The sequence below is a fragment of the Schistocerca cancellata genome, chromosome 2 (assembly GCF_023864275.1).
Source record: "Schistocerca cancellata isolate TAMUIC-IGC-003103 chromosome 2, iqSchCanc2.1, whole genome shotgun sequence".
NCBI classification, from domain to species: Eukaryota; Metazoa; Arthropoda; class Insecta; order Orthoptera; family Acrididae; genus Schistocerca; species Schistocerca cancellata.
Genome location: NC_064627.1, coordinates 1,107,296,866 through 1,107,316,566, shown reverse-complemented (window position 1 = coordinate 1,107,316,566; position 19,701 = coordinate 1,107,296,866).

Sequence of the window (19,701 nt, the reverse complement as noted above, 5' to 3'; positions counted from 1 at the left end):
CTTTTCTTTCCTACTACGAACTCTGGACGTTATATGCACGTCTTCCTGTGCAATGCAAGCCAAGTGGCGTTGCTGGATAGACGGCTGACTCACCTGGCTTCTCTCTCAGAGTATTATAGTTTGAATCAAGCGTCACACGGAAACATAACACGCAAAGTAACATTAAGAACATATTCATCACACACGCGAGTCCTCAACTGATACCGTGGACGAGTACTTCTCTTTATCCTTTGTCTCATACACAGATTGAGACTCACACAGTACTCACCAAGTGGAAGTCCTCTTCTCTAATTTCAAGTCCTGCACACGCCATTTCTTAAATATTTCCAACTTATAGTACACACGCTAGTGATTCAGCTTAACTTAAGCACTCGGAAGTATTTCAACTTATTGCTACACGTGGTTTCATTGTGACCGTTGGTCACTTCCGAAGATTACTACGATCCCATTAATATTACCTGCCTGACATTTAATTCTCCCCACAAAAGTTCCTGAAATAGAGAAATTATTATTCTAAACTACTCTTAAGTATTTCACATGCATACCATGTCTCCACTCTTTTGTCCTTGCGGAGCACGCCTAAGACAGGTCTTACCAACACTAGATCCAGCGGCAGAGTGCTGAAACATGGCCGTTCTTCAGGTCATCTCGCACCTCTGTCGAGGTGGGGGAAGACCATGCTACCGTATTGGTCAGCCACATTTCAGGCGCTCAAAGCTCCGGTAAGTTTCACTTCTTTGGTTCCACCAAAGGTGGCCAAAGGATCGTCTCAAAGATGATCATATATTCACATTCACTATCTGCGGTTAGCAGACGACCATACATTCATTCATTTCACAGATCTCACCAAACTGGATGTAGGGATTTATTTTGGGGGAGTGCACATGTGAGCAATTAAATAAATAAATTGTCATTCTTTCCCACACTGGTATCCGGCTTCACTGTATTAATTGAAATTGAGTTATTTTTACAAAAAATATGTTGTACTGGCAAGAATAACGAAGAGTGTTGTACCTATTTTCAATGTCGGGCGGTACTGTACCCTTTCAATATTTAGGAAGAAGGATAAAGAAAAACTGTTAATATTTGAAATAAAAATACTAAAAAAAATGTTTGGTCCAGTATATGACGAAGATAGAATGGAATGGAGGACAAGAAAAAGCGAAGGATTAAGGGAGCTGTACAAACACCGTAACATCGTAGATGTGCTAAAGAAGAGAAGGTTGAAATCGGCGGGCCATATTGCAAGAATGATAGAAAACAGACTACCTAAAATATCATTCGGAAAGACAATATAGGGAACGAGAGGAATAGAATGGCCCACAAGTAGGTGGAGAGATAACATTCGGGAGGACACAACTAGGATGAATACTGCACTTACCAGAAGGAAATGGATGAGGCTTGTAGAGCAGATCTACGGTCGACGAGGCACTCGCCACTTGTAAATGGCGGCCGGTGTGGCCGAGCGGTTCTCGGCGCTTTAGCGGTCGCAGGTTCGAATCGTACCTCGGGCATGGATATGCGTGGTGTCCTTAGATTAGTTAGGTTTAAGTAGTTCTAAGTTCTAGGGGACTGATGACCTCATATGTTAAGTCCCATAGTGCTCAGAGCCATTTGAACCATTTGAACCACTTGTAAATAATAACAATAATAATAAATATGGAATTAGTTGAGGTAAGCGACTATATTACAAACTTGTAAAATAATTTTCACTACTTCAATCACTTCTTACAAATATTTAGTGGAAAGACGTGTTGTGGCGGCATGCTGCCAACATCAGATGCATCGCAGTTAGGTGTACACTAATCTCAAGTATGGTGAGGATTATTTGCTTGCTGTGCCAGTTGCAACAGCGAAAATGAGGATAAAATACCTCCTGCACCATCCAAAATTCTTCGGCGTTTAATACCCTTCGATAACTTGTACTGTACTTCTAATTCTGAATCTGTAGGCTTTGTTAGAGAAACCATATTTAATATGTAATGGATGTACCAGTGTATTTATTTTAGAATATAATTGAATTTAATTATAATGTAAAAATTGTAAATTGCTGGGTAACAGCCAAAAAACGACATTTTCAATGTATCGATAGCAACGACGATATGGCAGCAATTGTGTCGTTGTTCATGTTTGCGTAAGGAGAGTCTGTCGCGCAGCGAGCAGAGAGGAGGCAGAGCAGCTTGAGTGATGAAAGAGTGCGGAAGTGTTTGTTGGGCGCTCCCGCAGACACGGTGCGCAGCTATGATAGCGCCGATGACAAGCGCGGAGGGAGTGGGCAGGCGGAGGAAGTTGAAATTCTAACTATTGCCTGTTCCATAATTATCCGTGGCTCTGCAGACGACTCGTGGTTCTGAACCACCACCAGCAACAGTAGCAGCTCAGCAATGTCGTCTGCTACATTCTTCTGCGCAGCTACAACTTCGGAAGACTGTTAAGTGACAAAATATAACTAATGTTGTAGAGACATTACCCACTGGCATTTCTTTCAATAAGTATGACTAGCCTGAATAATAACTTGCAATAGTTAAAACTTGAAGGATACCTGTTTTGTCATAGTCCTCAGACATTATCACAAAGCAGAGTCCCTTTTCCTTTCCATGCAATCACCGAGTGTTGTAAAAATATGAAAATTGATTAACTATTTACTGTCAGTTTTGTTTGTTTGCTAATGACCAGTTTTCAGTCTAACTCTTGCTGCTTCAGTATCTGTTCACTCTTGTGTTACTAACAGAGGTTAACTAATTTGCAATTTTGAGTATCAACTTCATTCACTTAAAGTAATGTAAAATTTAACTGGCAAAGCTAATAACTAATGATACAGCACAAAATAAGGGTGCGCAATTTCATTTATTCTGAAATTAGCTTAGCGAATAACTTCTACTGGCTTGGTATGTATTTCATCGGTCTTATATTAAAAGTAAAATCAGTTGCTCATTTGCTTGTAGTAAATTTAATTCAATTTTTCAATAATCAAAAGTAAATTTCTTGCCTATTTCTATATTTTGCATTACGTTACACTGAATTTACTGACAGTCATTTTTATATGACGAACAAATAGTTACAGCCAGTCATTTATTTAACAAGTAACTTCATTTAACTATACCTTCAGAATTTAGTACATCAGAATAAGTAACTGCAAACCCAGTGCTTCCTGATTTATTTATTTTCTCGTGAACTGTTGTATTCTGGAAAAGCGTGAGAACCTTCCGTTACCACACCAGTGATTATTTGCTTGATTTTTTTTCTTTTTTTTTTGCCATAACCTTTCTCAAGATTCTGATGATTCATTGCCCTAGTGGGCTGGCGACTGTTTAATTATCCGTTTTTGGTAATCAGTATTATTTTGTGTTATCAATATTTTTTTTATTAAAATTATTACGTGGTACTCTTTTTTCCCCCCCTGTGTGGTTCGTGAGCGATGCACTATTTTCCACCCATTTCAAAAGTATTGTCAGTATTTAGATTAGGTTTGGAATAGATTCTTCCCAGAAGGATCTGTTGCACACCTTCCTCCTACTAACCAGTATTATTTTCCTTCGGTAACGATAGCCTTTCTCACTGTAAAATTTGATTAAGCATACGCGATCACGGTCAGTTATATAGCAATCCAATATGTCGATTAGGGAGGAGGTGGTCACAAAGTGAGGTTATGTACCTAAATTTAACCCTATACAGAATGATTCATTTACAATATTTCAGTGCGTACCTTAAGTGAGCTACACGTTTGTATTATTTCGTTGTTGATTTTACTTACAATTTTGCTAGAAATTTATTTTCCTGGCACACGAAACAAAGTTATAGACATAACACTTTCACATTCAGATGTTTATATTCCAAAGATACTTAATTGCTAAGATAAAATTATTTCAGTTCATGAGGAAGCACAAACAATGAAACAAATGTTTTTTTAAATAAATATATTTGTGTCATAGCACATATTTAATACTACCAATATTTGGTGTTTCTTTGTTATTCAGTAACGTAAGACTTTTTTCCTTCTCTTTATGTTGGTGAAATGAGCGTTCCACGTAAGTGAAATTAAAAAAAAAAATGGTTCAAATGGCTCTAAGCACTATGGGACTTAACATCTGAGGTCTCGTGAAACCTTTCTGTGGTATAAATGAAGTAGCAGAAATGAGAACAGCGGGAAACTTAACATCAGGATTTATGTCACGAAGTAGCTGAAGTTACGGAATTCTGCTACCTAGGCAGCAAAACAACCAATGACGGATGGAGCAAGGAGGACATCAAAATCAGATTAACACTGGAAAAAGGGGAATCCTGGCCAAGAGAAGTCTACTAGTATCAAACATAGGCCTTAGTAAGGGGAAGACATTTCTGAGAATGTACATCTGGAGCACAGCATTGTTTCGTAGTGAAACATGGACTGTGAGAAAACCGGAACAGAAGAGAATCAAGGCTCGAAGCATTTGCGATACGGTGCTCAGGCGAATGTTGAACATTAGGTAGACTGATAACGTAAGGAATGAAGACATTCTGCGTAGAATCGGAGGGGAAAGGAATATGACAACATGAGGACAACATTCACAAGGAGAAGGGACATGATTGTAGGACTTCTTTTAAGGCACCAGGGACTGACTTCCACGGTACTAGAGGCAGCTGTAAAGGGCAGAAACTGTAGAGGGAGACAGAGATTGGAATACATCCAGCGAATAATTGAGGACGTAGGTTGCAAGTGCTACTCTGATATGAAGACGTTGGCTCAGGAGAGAAATTCGTGGCGGGCCGCATCAAACCAGTCAGACGACTGATGACTCACAGAAAAAGAAAATAAAAACGTGGAAGGTGGGGACAGTTGAACGCCGTCTACATGCGAACACCACTTCATACAATTCTGCTGCTCCTCATGCATTTTGCCGACACTTGCCATAAATTAAAATCATGTCGACAAATTATTGGTAAGTAGGTTGTATTCATATACTACTTGTCGTGTTAATGTTGGGAAGTTACTGTCACAGAAACTTAAGGTTAGCGAAGGACTAAGACAAAGATACTTCTTAGCGCCTTTAATCTTTAAAACTCTTTCGAAGTAAGCACTGAAAGGTTCGAAAAGGAAGCGCAAAAATATGGGAATCAGGGTATGTGATGACATCCTGTTCTCCGTAAAATTCAGTAACCATCAGATCATCTTGGTCGAGGAAGATGAGGATGTGTATTACATGTTAAGGAAGCTTAAAGAAGAATATGAGCAGTGGGGCATGAAAACTAACTTTACATAGACTGAATATTTGGTTGTCGGGACTATGGAAAGGGATCTTGTTATCGATGATGGGTCTATAATAAAGTGTATCTGTTGAAATAAATACTTAAGGATGCTCATTTCAGGTAAGGTTGGAAACAAAGAGGAAATAAAGCACAGAATAGGAAAGGGAAGGTGGCAATTAAGCAGTTACACCGCATTATTTCGAATAAAACGATTGAGAGGGAAGGTATACGAAACCATTGATGCGAGCATTTCTGTGAATGATGCTGAACTGTGGGGAGCCTGCAGGATCAGTGAGAAGGAATTAAAGGCAATGGAGTTTTGGAGACGAAGTTGTGAAGTAACAAGGAAAGACGAAATAAAAAATGAAGTGGTACGAAAGTTGCAAAGGTAGAGACAATTGAAAATAAACGGCTAACACGGCATGAACATCTCAGAAGAATGCCAGAGGAAAGATAGCCCTCTAAAATATGGCAATGGAGACCTTCACGACGCAGAAAAAGAGAGAGACTCCGGCTACATTGAAACAATCGAGAGAGGACCGAACTATGCAAGAGGAGGACTGGCAAGTTAGAAGGAGATGGAAACGTTAATACGAGAGACGCCGCAAGGTGTAAAAAACTGGCAGAAAGAAGATGAAGAGTAAATTTTAGTGTACTCCTGAAAATGGTTTATGCATTATTAACAGTTTGGCTATATGTCTGTTTGATAAGTAACACAATGTGATTGATTTGCAGCGTTCCTCATAATAAACCCGATCTGTACAGACTGTGGTTCCAGTGGAATAGAGTTAACTCCTCATAAGGCCGACACGCAACTTGTCTCAATGACATGGAGTTCCGTCGCGAGTAGTGTAAATATCACGTACCTACTGCCTCAGCGGCGCGACTTTGCTTGGAGAACGGCACATAAACTGGCTGCGCAGGTCGCTAGCATTGACACTGGCGAGCCTCATTTCATTCGAATTCCCAGAGTACTCTGTTTGAAAGAAACAGCCAAATTAGCTCACTTCTGACACGAGAGAATCATGTCTGGAAATTACGTCAGCCCGGTTGACACAGACGTTTGCCGCAGCGTAATTTCGCTTGTCGCAAGTCTGTTCTGTTTCATTTTTCCGCAGGGTCAGCGGGCAGGGACAAGAGCGACCGCTAATTGCAGCCCAGAGGCGGCCGTAATCAAATGAGACTTTTATGAAAAGCGTACCGCTGCGGCGCCGCGCCATTTCATTAAGCCGGCCTCGGCGGACGCTGAACACGAGAAAAACAAGAGACCTAACACGACACAGCTTGTAATTCGCGGGGCTAATTCGGCCAGCTGGGGCAGACGGCTGACACTGACCACACTGGACTCTGGATCCCAGCCTCCAGACGGTCCTCCACTTCCCGTCAAGGTCGCTGACCTCTACTCCAGTGACTGTCCGGGTGCTGTCCAGCGTGAAGTGCAGAATTACGGCGTCAAGGCTATCATTTTCTATCACTGTCGACTCCTAAAGCAGAGGTTCCCAACCCTGCAGCGAACGTAGAACACTGTCAAGCCTTCATACCAGTTACTCTCCGTACCAGCAACTAATACTTGTTGTTGTTGCGATCTTCAGTCTGGTTTGATACAGCTCTCCATTCTTCTCTATACTGTGCAAGCTTCTTCATCTGCAACCTACATACTTCTGAATCTCTTGGTCTCCTTCTACGATTTTTACCCTCCACGCTGCCCTCCAGTACTAAATTGGTGGTCCCCTGATGCCTCAGAACATGTCCTTCCAACCGATCCCTTCTTCTAGTCAAGTTATGCTACAAATTCCTCTTTTCCCCAATTCTGTTTAGTACCTCCTAATTACTTACGTGATCTACCCCACCTAATCTTCACTGTTACTCTGTAGTACCACATTTCGAAAGCTTCTATTCTCTTCTTGTCTAAATTATTTATCGTCCATGTTTCACTTTCGTATATAGCTACACTCCATATAAATACTTTCAGAAAATACTTGCTGACACTTAAATCTGTACTCCATGTTAACAAATTTCTCTTCTTCAGGAACGCTTTCCTTGCCAGTGCCAGTCTATATTTTATATCACCTCTACTTCGATCATTATCAGTTAGTTTGCTCTCCAAATAGCAAAACTAATCTACCCCAAGTGTCTGATTTCCTAATCTAATTCCCTCAGGACGCTTGATTTAATTCGACTACAGCCCATTACCCTCGTTTTGCTTTTGTTGATATTCATCATACATCCTCCTTTCAAGACACTGTTCATTCCGTTTAACTGTTTTTTCGGGTCCTTTGCTGTCTCTGACAGAATTACAATGTCATCGGCAAATCTGAAAGTTTCACTCGTCTGTAAAGAATTAGTGTTAGTATTTTTCAGCCCTGACTTATTAAGCTGATATTTCGGTAATTTTCACGCCTCTCAACACCTGCTCTCTATGGTACTGTAATTATACCCCTAGCCAGTAAAATGGCTAAACCACGAAGATGTCGTGCTACAGACGCGAAATTTAACCGACAGGAAGAAGATGCTGTGATATGCAAATGATTAGTTTTTCAGAGCATTCACACAAGGTTGGCGCCGGTGGCGACACCTACAACGTGCTGACATGAGGAAAGTTTCCAACCGATTACTCATACACAAACAGCAGTTGACCGGCTTTGCCTGGTGAAACGTTGTTGTGATGCCTCGTGTAAGGAGGAGAAATGCGTACCATCACGTTTCCGAGTTTGATAAAGGTCTGATTGTAGCCTATCGCGATTGCGGTTTATCGCTGCTCGCGTTGGTCGAGATCCAATGACTGTTAGCAGAATATGGAATCGGTGGATTCATGAGCGTAATACGGAACAGCGTGCTGGATCCCAACGGCCTCGTATCACTAGCAGTCGATATGACAGGCATCTGCATGGCTGTAACGGATCGTGCAGCCACATCTCAATCCCTGAGTCAACAGATGGGGACGTTTGCAAGACAACAACCATCTGCACGAACAGTTCGACGACGTTTGCAGCAGTATGGACTATCAGCTCGGACACCGTGGCTGCGGTTACCCTTGACGCTGCATCACAGACAGGGGCGCCTGCAATGGTGTACTCAACGACTATCCTGGGTGCACGAATGACAAAACGTCATCTTTTCGGATGAATCCAGGTTCTGTTTATAGCATCATGATGGTCGCATCCGTGTCTGGCGACATCGCGGTGAACGCACATTGAAAGCGCGTATCCGTCATCGCCGTACTGGCGTATCACCGGGCGTGATGGTATGGTGTGTCAATGGTTACACGTCTCGGTCACCTATTGTTCTCATTGCCGGCACTTTGAACAGTGGACGTTACATTTCAGATGTGTTACGACCCATGACTCTACCCTTCATTCGATCCATGCGAAACCCTACATTTCAGCAGGATAATGCACTACAGCATGTTTCTGGTCCTGTACGGGCCTTTCTGGAAACAGAAAATGTTCGACTGCTGCCCTGGCCATCATAAAAATGGTTCAAATGGCTCTGAGCACTATGGGACTTAACTTCTGAGGTCATCAGTCCCCTATAACTTAGAGCTACTTAAACCTAACTAACCTAAGGATATCACACACATCCATGATCGAGGCAGGATTCGAACCTGCGACCGTAGCGGTCGCGCGGTTCCAGACTGAAGCGCCTAGAACCGCTCGGCCACCCCGGCCGGGTGGCCATCATATTCTCCAAATCTCTCACCAACTGAAAACGTCTGGTCAATTGTGGCCGAGCAACTGGCTCGTCACAATACACCAGTCACTACTCTTGATGAACTGTGGTATCGTGTTGAAGCTGCATGGGCAGCTGTTTCTGTTCACGCCATCTAAGCTCTCTTTGACTCAATGCCCAGGCGTATCAAGGCCATTATTACGGCCAGAGGTGGTTGTTCTGGGGACTGATTTCTGAGGATCTATGCACCCAAATGGCGTGAAAATGTAATCACATGTCAGATCTAGTATAATATATTTGTCCAATGAATACCCGTTTATCATTGCATTTCATCTTGGTGTAGCAATTTTAATGGCCAGTAGAGTATTATATTCTTCATGAAGTCTGAGGGTATTTCGCCTGTCTCATACATGTTCCTCACCAGGTGGTAGAGTTTTGTCAGGACTGCCTCTCCCAAGGCTATCTGTAGTTCTAATGGAATGTTGTCTACTCCCTGGGCTTTGTTTCGACTTAGCTCATTCAGTGCTCTGTCAAACTCTTCACCACGCAGTTTCATATCTTCCATTTCATCTTCATCTACGTCTCCTTCCATTTCCATAATATTGCCCTCAAGTACATCGCACTTACATATAGACCCTCTATATAGTCCTTCCACCTTTCTGCCTTCCCTTCTTTCCTCAGAAATCTTCGTATATCCATAATTGAAACGGGCGACTTGGGACGTGAGCTAGTATAATATATATTAAAAAATGACGACATTCCTCCAGCTGTATTAAGGTGTTGGTTTTATTGGCAAATACAACATCGAAACTAGTTGCCAATAAAACCAACACCTTAATACAGCTGGAGGAATCTCGTCATTTTTTAACATATTCCTTAGAAATGGTTTTCCATCTGAGCTCTTGATATACATACAAGTGGCTTTCTTTTCTCCAAAGTTCTCTTTAATTTTCCTGTATGCAGTATCTGCCTTACCCCTAGTGATACATAAGTCTGCTTCCTTACATTTGTCCTCTAGCCTTCCCTGGTTAGCCCTTCAACACTTTCTGTCGATCTCAGTTTTGAGACGTTTGGATTCCTTTTTGCGAGCTTCATTCATTGCAATTTTATATTTTCTCTTTTCATCAAATAAATTCAATATATCTTCTGTTACCCAAGGATTTTTTCTTGATCCTCTGCTGCCTTCACTACTTCATCTCTCAAAGCTACCCATTCTTCTTCAACTGTATTTCTTTCTCCCGTTCTTGTCAATTGTTTCCTAATGCTCTCTGTGAAACTCTCTACAACCTCTGGTTCTTTCAATTTATCCAGGCCCATCTCCTTAAATTCCCATCTTCTTGCAGTTTCTTTACTTTTGGCCTGTAGTTCATAACCAATAGATTGTGGTCAGAGTCCATATCTGGCCCTGGCAATGTGTTACAGTTTAAAACCTGGTTCCAAAATCTCTGTCTTACCTTTATACAAACTACCTGGAACCTTCCAGTGTCTCCAGGCCTCTTCCACGTATTTGAACTGTAAGGCTACAGTACCGTTACATAATATCGACCATGCACAATGCAGCGATCATAAAGCAAAGACTGAAGTGCAGTTAACAATGATCGAGTAAGTGAGCTAGAGTCGAGTGTTGGAGTCCGTGAGTGGAAGCCGGGTGTGCGAGAGGCTTGAGACAGTTGCTCAGTAACGAGGCTGGAGATTAGTGGCAGAATGTAGGCCTAGTGGCACACAGTATTGGATTTCTGTTGAAAGTTTATAAATGTTGGCTTACAAAAAGGGTGTTTTAACTAATAAAATGCAGTATATGTGAAAGGAGATGTTATCATATAGTAGTTTTCCTAAGATTTCACAAGAACAGAAGGGCACGACAACGAGTTTCATGAAGATGAGCAATTACATATTGTTGTTGTTGTTGTGATCTTCCGTCCTGAGACTGGTTTGATGCAGCTCTCCATGCTACTCTATCCCGTGCAACCTTCTTCATCTCCCAGTACCTACTGCAGCCTACATCCTTCTAAATCTGCTTAGTGTATTCATCTCTTGGTCTCCCTCTTCGATTTTTACCCTCCACGCTACCCTCCAATACTAAATTGGTGATCCCTTGCTGTCTCAGAACATGTCCTACCAACCGATCCCTTCTTCTGGTGAAGTTGTGCCACAAACTTCTCTTCTCCCCAATTCTATTCAGTACTTCCTCATTAGTAATGTGATCTCCCCATCTAAACTACAGCATTCTTCTGTAACACCATATTTCTAAAGCTTCTATTCTATTCTCGTCCAAACTATTTATCGTTCACGTTTCACTTCCATACATGGCTACACTCCATACAAATACTTTCAGAAACGACTTCCTGACACTTAAATCGATAATCGATGTCAACACATTTTTCTTCTTCAGAAACGCTTTCATTGTCATTGCCAGTCTACATTTTATATCCTCTCTACTTCGACTATCATCAGTTATTTTGCTCCCCAAATAGCAAAACTCCTTTACTACTACAAGTGTCTCATTTCCTAATCTAATTCCCTCAGCATCGCCCCACTTAATTGGACTACATTCCATTATCATCGTTTTGCTTTTGTTGATGTTCATCTTATATCCTCGTTTCAAGACACTGTCCATTCCGTTCAGCTGCTCTTCCAAGTCCTTTGCTGTCTCTAACAGAATTACAATGTCATCGGCGAACCTCAATGATTTTTTTTTGTTTCTTCTCCATGGATTTTAATACCTACTCCGAACTTTTCTTTTGTTTCCTTTACTGCTTGCTCAATATACAGATTGAATAACATCTGGGATAGGCTACAACCATGTCTCACTCCCTTCCCAACCACTGCTTCCCTTTCATACCCCTCGACTCTTATAACTGCCATCTGCTTTTTGTACAAATTGTAAATAGCCTTTCGCTTCCTGTATTTTACCCCTGCCACCTTCAGAATTAGAAAGAGAGTATTCCAATCAACATTGTCAAAAGCTTTCTCGAAGTCTACAAATGATAGAAACGTAGGTTTGCCTTTTCTTAATCTTTCTTCTAAGATAAGTCGTAGGGTCAGTATTGCCTCACATGTTCCAACATTTCTATGGTATTCAAACTGATCTTCCCCGAGGTTGGCTTCTATCAGTTTTTCCATTCGTCTGTATGGAATTCGCGTTAGTATTTTGCGCTGTGACCCATTAAACTGAAAGTCGGTAATTTTCACATATGTCAACATCTGCTTTCTTTGGGATTGGAATTATTATATTTTTCTTGAAGTCTGAGGGTATATCGCCTGCCTCATACGTCTTGCTCACCAGGTGGTAGAGTTTTTTCAGTACTGGCTCTCCCAAGGCTGTCAGTAGTTCTAATGGAATGTTGTCTACTCTGGGGCACTTGTTTTGACTCAGGTCTTTCAGTGCTTTGTCAATCTTCATGCAGTATCGTATCTCACATTTCATCTTCGTCTACATCCTCTTCCATTTCCATAACATTCTCTTCAAGTACATCGCCCTTGTATAGACCCTCCATATACTCTTCCACCTTTCTGCTTTCCCATCTTAGCTTAGAACTGTGTTTCCATCAAATCTCTTGATATTCATGCAAGAGATTCTTCTTTCTCCAAAGGTGTCTTTAATTTTCCTGTAGGCAGTATCTATTTTAACCCTAGTGAGATAAGCCTCTACGTCCTTACATTTGTTCTCTAGCCATCCCTGCTTAGCCATTTTGCACTTCCTGTCCATCTCATTTTTGAGACATTTGTATTCCTTTTTGCCTTCTCCATTTACTTCAATATTTCTTCTGTTACCCAAGGGTTTCTACTAGCCCTCGTCTTTTTACCTAATTGATCCCCTGCTGCGTTCACTATTTCATCCCTCAAAGCTACCCATTCTTCTTCTACTGCATTTCCTTCCACCATTCTTGTCAATTGTTCCCTTATTCTCTCCCTGAAACCCTGTACAACCTCTGGTTCTTTCAGTTTATCCTGGTCCCATTTCCTTAAATTCCCACCTTTTTGCAGTTTCTTCAGTTTTGATCTACAGTTCATAACCAATAGATTGTGGTCAGGGTCCACATCTGCCCTGGAAAAGCCTTACAATTTAAAACCTGGTTCCTAAGTCTCTCTCTTACCATCATATAATCTATCTGAAACCTTTTAGTATCTCCAGGGTTCTTCCATGTATACAACCTTCTTTCATGATTCTTGAACAGTTTTAGCTATGATTATGTTCCGTGCAAAATTCTACCAGGCAGCTTCCTCTTTCATTTTGTAGCCCCAATCCATACCTACTACGTTTCCTTCTCTTCCTTTTCCTACTGTCGAATTCCAGTCACCCATGACTATTAAATTTTCGTCTCCCTTCACTACCTGAATAATTTCTTTTATCTCATCATAAATTTCATCTATTTCTTCGTCATCTGCAGAGCTAGTTGGCATATAAACTTCTACTACTGTAGTAGGCGTGGGCTTCGTGTCTATCTTGGCCACAATAATGCGTTCACTATGCTGTTTGTAGTAGCTCACCCGTACTCCTGTTTTTTATTCATTAGTAAACCTACTCCTGCATTGCCCCTATTTGACTTTGTGTTTATAACCCTGTAGTCACCTGACCAGAAGTCTTGTTCCTCCTGCCACCGAACTTCACTAATTCCCACTATATCTAACTTTAACCTATCCATTTCCCTTTTTAAATTTTCTAGCCTACCTGCCCGATTAAGGGATCTGACATTCCACGCTCCGATCCGTAGAACGCCAGTTTTCTTTCTCCTGATAACGACATCCTCTTGAGTAGTCCCCGCCCGGAGATCCGAATGGGGGACTATTTTACCTCCGGAATATTTTACCCAAGAAGACGACATCATCATTTAATCATACAGTAAAGCTGCATGCCCTCGGGAAAAATTACGGCCGTAGTTTCCCCTTGCTTTCAGCCGTTCGCAGTACCAGCACAGCAAGGCCGTTTTGTTTATTGTTACAAGGCCAGATCAGTCAATCATCCAGACTGTTGCCCCTGCAACTACTGAACAGGCTGGTACCTTTCTTCAGGAACAACACGTTTTTCTGGCCTCTCAACAGATACCGTTCCGTTGTGGTTGCACCTACGGTATGTCCATCTGCATCGCTGAGGGACGCAAGCCTCCCCACCAACGGCAAGGTCCATTGTTCATGGGGGTGGGGGGCGGGGGCGGGGTGAAGTTGCAGTTACTTATTCTGAAATAGTAAATTTTGAAAGCAAAGTTAAATGAAGTTGCTGGTTAAATAAGTGACTGACTGTAGCTGAAACTTATTTATGTATAAAAGTGATTTTCAGTAACTTTAGCGTAACTTAATGCAAAATTTGGAAAAAGGCAAGCAATTTGCTTTCATTACTGAAAGGCTGGATTGAATTTAATTTAAGCAAACGAGCAACTGATTTACTTTTAACATAAGAACAATAAAATACGCGCCAAGCCAGCAGAAGTCTTTTACTAAGCTAAATACAGAAGAAATGAAATTACGCACTCTTAATTTGTGCTGTATCTTTAGTTATTAGTTTTGCCACTGAATTTTTTCGTTACTTTAAGTGAGTGCAGTTATTATTCAAAATTGCAAATTAGTTAAGACTCTGTTATGCAATACAAGAGTGAACAGTTACTGAGGCATTAGCAAACAATTAGTTTTTATATTTTTACGACTTTCGGTGATTGCATAGAAAGGAAAGGGTCCCGGCTTCGTAATAATGTCTGAGGTAAATGACAACATAGGTGCCCTTCAAGTTTTAATTATTGAAAGTCAATATTCAAGAAAATTAGTATTGAAGTTTCTGAAAGAAATGTCACTAGGTAACGCCTGTACAATACTAGCTATACTCTGTCAGTTAACAGTCTTAGGATGTTGTAGCTGTGCGGACGACGACGAATGTAGCCGACGACAATGCTGAACTGTTACTGTTGCCGATGCTGCTACTGGTGCTTCAGAACCACGAGTCTTTTCCAGAGCCGCTGATAATAGTTTGAACTACAGCTTGCTACGCCTGTCCATTCCGATCGAGCTCTCAATACTCTGGGGTTAATAAAGTAGGTGCGCCCACAGTAGCGCGATCATGACCGCACAGCGCGTCTTGGGGAGCGCCGAACCCATCCGCACTCTTTTAACACTCAAGCTGCTGTATGTCCTCTCTGCTCTCTGCGCGACGGGGGCTCTCCATACGCAAAGATAAATGACGGTACAGTACTGCCATTTCGTCTTTGATATTGATAAGTTTAAACACAGTTCACTTGGCGATTACCCAGAAATTTACAATATCTAATGACCATATAAATGACCTAGTAGATAGTGTCGGAAGTTCCATGCGGCTTTTCGCGGATGATGCTGTAATGTACAGGGAAGTTGCAGCATTAGAAAATTGTAGCGAAATGCAGGAAGATCTGCAGCGGATAGGCACTTGGTGCAGGGAGTGGCAACTGACCCTTAACATAGACAAATGTAATGTATTGCGAATACATAGAAAGAAGGATCCTTTATTGTATGATTATATGATAGCAGAACAAACACTGGTAGCAGTTACTTCTGTAAAATATCTGGGAGTATGCGTGCGGAACGATTTGAAGTGGAATGATCATATAAAATTAATTGTTGGTAAGGCTGGTACCAGGTTGAGATTCATTGGGAGAGTCCTTAGAAAATGTAGTCCATCAACAAAACAGGTGGCTTACAAAACACTCGTTCGACCTATAGTTGAGTATTGCGCATCAGTGTAGGATCCGTACCAGATCGGGTTGACGGAGGAGATAGAGAAGATCCAAAGAAGAGCGGCGCGTTTCGTCACAGGGTTATTTGGTAACCGTGATAGCGTTACGGAGATGTTTAACAAACTCAAGTGGCAGACTCTGCAAGAGAGGCGCTCTGCATCGCGGTGTAGCTTGCTCGCCAGGTTTCGAGAGGGTGCGTTTCTGGATGAGGTATCGAATATATTGCTTCCCCCTACTTATACCTCCCGAGGAGATCACGAATGTAAAATTAGAGAGATTAGAGCGCGCACGGAGGCTTTCAGACAGTCGTTCAACCATACGCGACTGGAACAGGAAAGGGAGGTAATGACAATGGCACGTAAAGTGCCCTCCGCCACACATCGTTGGGTGGCTTGCGGAGTATAAATGTAGATGTAGATGTAGATTACAATCAATTATGTACATTCTCAAATGAATACACTACAACATCCATTTAAATACAATCTCTGTAATCAAGCTTACAGATTCAGAATTAGCAGTATATTACAGTTTATCAACGGACATTAAATGGCGAAAAATTTTGGATGGTGCAGAAGGTATTTTATCTGCATTTCCGGTGTTCCGTGTGAATTTTGAACCCAGTTTCTCTTTATTATTATTAAATAAAATCTTATTATTGGAGATACTCACTCACTCACTCACTCACTATATTGACGGGCCTGCCTTGGCCCGAGGTAGCGGAGTTTAACCTGTTTGAGCTGTTCCTCCTGAAGTCCTCTCTGTTTGGAATGTTTTTCTTCGCGTGTTGGTCTGGCCTCTGGTTTCTGTGGATGCAGGAGCTTATCTGCCGGCTGATTCCGGCGGCTTCTTGTTCCTCTTCTTCTTACTGCTTCCCTGCTGCCCGAATTCTGTTTTCTTCAAGCGGGAGTAGTCCACTGGCGGCGTCTGTGTCCGGATGTACTTGACTGTTTCCTCAGTCATGTATTTCCAGTCCTCGTCCATGAAGATCGAGTGCTTGTTTATGAGCTCCAGATCTCCACGCCTGACGATTTCCCTCCCGTGCAGCTTCTGGTTCAGTGGTTCACACCCCCAGTGGAAAGGATAATGTTTGTGAGGAAGGGGAGGGGTGTTATCTACCGTGAAAGGGTAAGGACGATCATGATGGGGGTAGCTACCGTCTCGCAGGGAATCGGCGATCTTGGTGAGCACCTCCCTCACACAGTTCTTGTTGGGGAGGGGGGGGGCACTCGAACGGCTCGTCTTCTTCTTCTCCCTCGGTCTCCATCAGCACTTCCTGTGTCGTCTGCGTTTCTGCAGAGACAGGAGTGACGACTGCTTCCGAGGGGGCTGTCTCCTTGTTGTCGTTGGTCTTCCCCGACTGTATAACCACCTCCCTAGCAACCTGCGTTGCCGCGTCAGCCAGGGAGGCGGTCGTTGTGTTGCCGTGTCTACCCTAGAGATGGGCAAAACTGTTCTTTTCAGAGATCGGATCAGAACTGTTCACTCCCTGAAATGAACTAGCTCTTTTTCATGACTCACAACTCATTCACAATAGAAAATAAATGGAAGGCACATTGCCCTTTAAACTTGGTTTATTCCGGTACTATACCTGTATTTTGATCTTAATTGATCCAATTTTGAAGTAACACAGATAATGAGTAAGAAGTTTGTATTGTTTATTGAAATTTCCACGATATGACAAAGTTTTTGATTATTGATTTATTTTGCACTATCGTGGTTTTTTGGGTGATCGGAAAATGTTGTAACTTGAGATTTACATTAACAATGTATTTGGCTATAATGTATTAAAATTTCATTAACCTCGTACAAATACATCACAAGCCATATATTTTTAAAGTGAACGTTTCCTTCCAAAGACGCCTAAAATCGCAAAATCCGTACTACAATAAGAAAAAAAGTATATAAATTTGACTGTAAGACCAAAGTGCTGCATATAGCCTTAAGCAGAATAAAACAAGGAAAATATTGGTGTATCACATTTTGCGATACGTTTATTGGGTCGCTCGTAATAAATTCAAGTGTCCATAATAAAAAATCCTATAGGAAGAGGAATCGTAAGGAACCTCATCTGATCAGTTTAAACAAATAAAAATAAAATAAAAACAAATGATGTATACATAACATAATTATGTAATATACATACTGGTATTACTACGAAGAACAATATCCAGTATAGATGAACTCCGATGCAGAGGTGCTGAGTCAAGCAGGTCGAGCCGCATCCTGTATTACTGCGTGAGCTGAGACCGCAGAGACCAGAGTGACACCTGAGTTGCTTTGCTGAACGCTCTGGCTAGAGTCGAGAACGGTGGGGTAAGCATTGAGCGGGCGAGTTCCGAGGGTGGGGGGAGCGGTGAACGGCCACCAGTCACCCGCTCCGAGACAAATCGTCCGTTCTCTTACGAGCACGTTATGTTCTCCGCTAAGAGGCTCTCTGTCCTGTTGCTCACGTCAACTGCCCAGAGGGCAGGACGTGTGACTGAAACGATCGCCGACAGAATGCGATGCGAAGTTAAGCTGTGCTAGACACTGCATGCGGCAGAGGAAGGACAGAGACGGCACGGCATATGTGAAACACAAAATCCAATGGGGCACTGCACGATGCAGGCAGCCAAGGCAGAAGCAGGGCAGAGGCCGGCGCTGGCTGTGTTGTGTGGCGTGCACTGTGCTCTGACCAGCAGAGGCCCCGCTGATCTGCTCCGACTCTCTCTCTCTCTCTCTCTCTCTCTGCTGTGGGAAACGTTTGGAGCTACCGTTCTTTTTTTCTGAATCACTGATTGTTCATTCCTTTGAAAGATTTAACTTTATGAATCAGTTGAGGAGTGGATCCCCCATCTCTAGTGTACCCCCGTACAGGTGGGGGTCGGTGCCACGTCCGTCTTCGTGCAGGACGCGGGGTACAAGGTGACCCTTAGTTGAGTCACCTCCTGGCGCGTCTCTTCGAGTTCCGCTCTCTCCTCCGCCATGGCGGATTTGAGCGCGGTGATTCCGTCCTCGTTGGCTTCCCGCAGTGCTTGGCGGAAGGCGCCCACACCGTCTTGGTGGCGCAGCCCGCTTCCCCTACTAAGGCAGGGGGGCGGGGTGACCACCATTTCTTCTCCTTGGGCCACCTCTTCGTGTGTGGTGGCCGACTTCCGCTGCTTCCACGTCTTCAGGTAGCTGCAGCTGCGCGCGTTTGCGGCGTGCGAGCCACCGCAGTTTACGCACAGCGCTGCAGTACCCCTGGGTTTTGTGCAGTTGCGCGTGTCGTGAGGTTTCCCGCACTTAACACACGCAACCACACCGTCGCATTCTTTGGCTATGTGTCCAAGCTTTTGACACTTATAGCACTGTAATTGTGCCACAGGCTTCCGCTTCTTCTTCTTGTTGCCGCAACCGTTGCTCCCGACTGCGTTTAGCAGGAGCTCCACAGCAGCAGCAATCTAGCCTCTTCCTCCATTCCTACTTCTCGGCATGGCGATGGGCTAGTGGCGTTGGCGTGCGCGAGCGACGGTAACGATGTGAGCCGCAGCTTATTTTTAACAGCCTTTTTGAAGAGTTTCATCGTAATATTATATAATAATTTTATTAATAGTAAAACATAAGTAGTGTAGTATAGACGACTGTATTCGCAGGCGGGAGTGGAAGTGGCATCTTCTTTCTATTACGAAGGTAAGTCAGTTATTACCCGCAATTTAGTTATATGTTTGTTTATTTCAGTAGTAATGTCGTTTTACGTTGATGACGCATGTTTTGTTTATTTGTTGTTACATCTTTGCAATTTTCAAGCTGCTAGGTTAGTTTCGTTATCGCTGCCGTGCAGTTAATCATGGCTGCTCCGCTGTCTATTTGCACCAAACAAAAGCAACGTCGAGTGATCCCTTTCTTGTGGTCGGAAGGCGTATCAGGGGCCGAAATTCATCGAAGACTTTTGGTACAGTACGGGAACAGTGTTTTGCCAAAACAGAGTTTCTACGAATGCATTGAAAAATTCCGAAATAGTCGCACAAGTGTTACGCACGATGGAGGAGCCGGACGATCGTTTACAGCCACAAATGGAGAACCATTGAGCGTTCACGTGAAATGATTTTCTAGGACGGACGATTAACTATTGACTAAGTGGCAGATC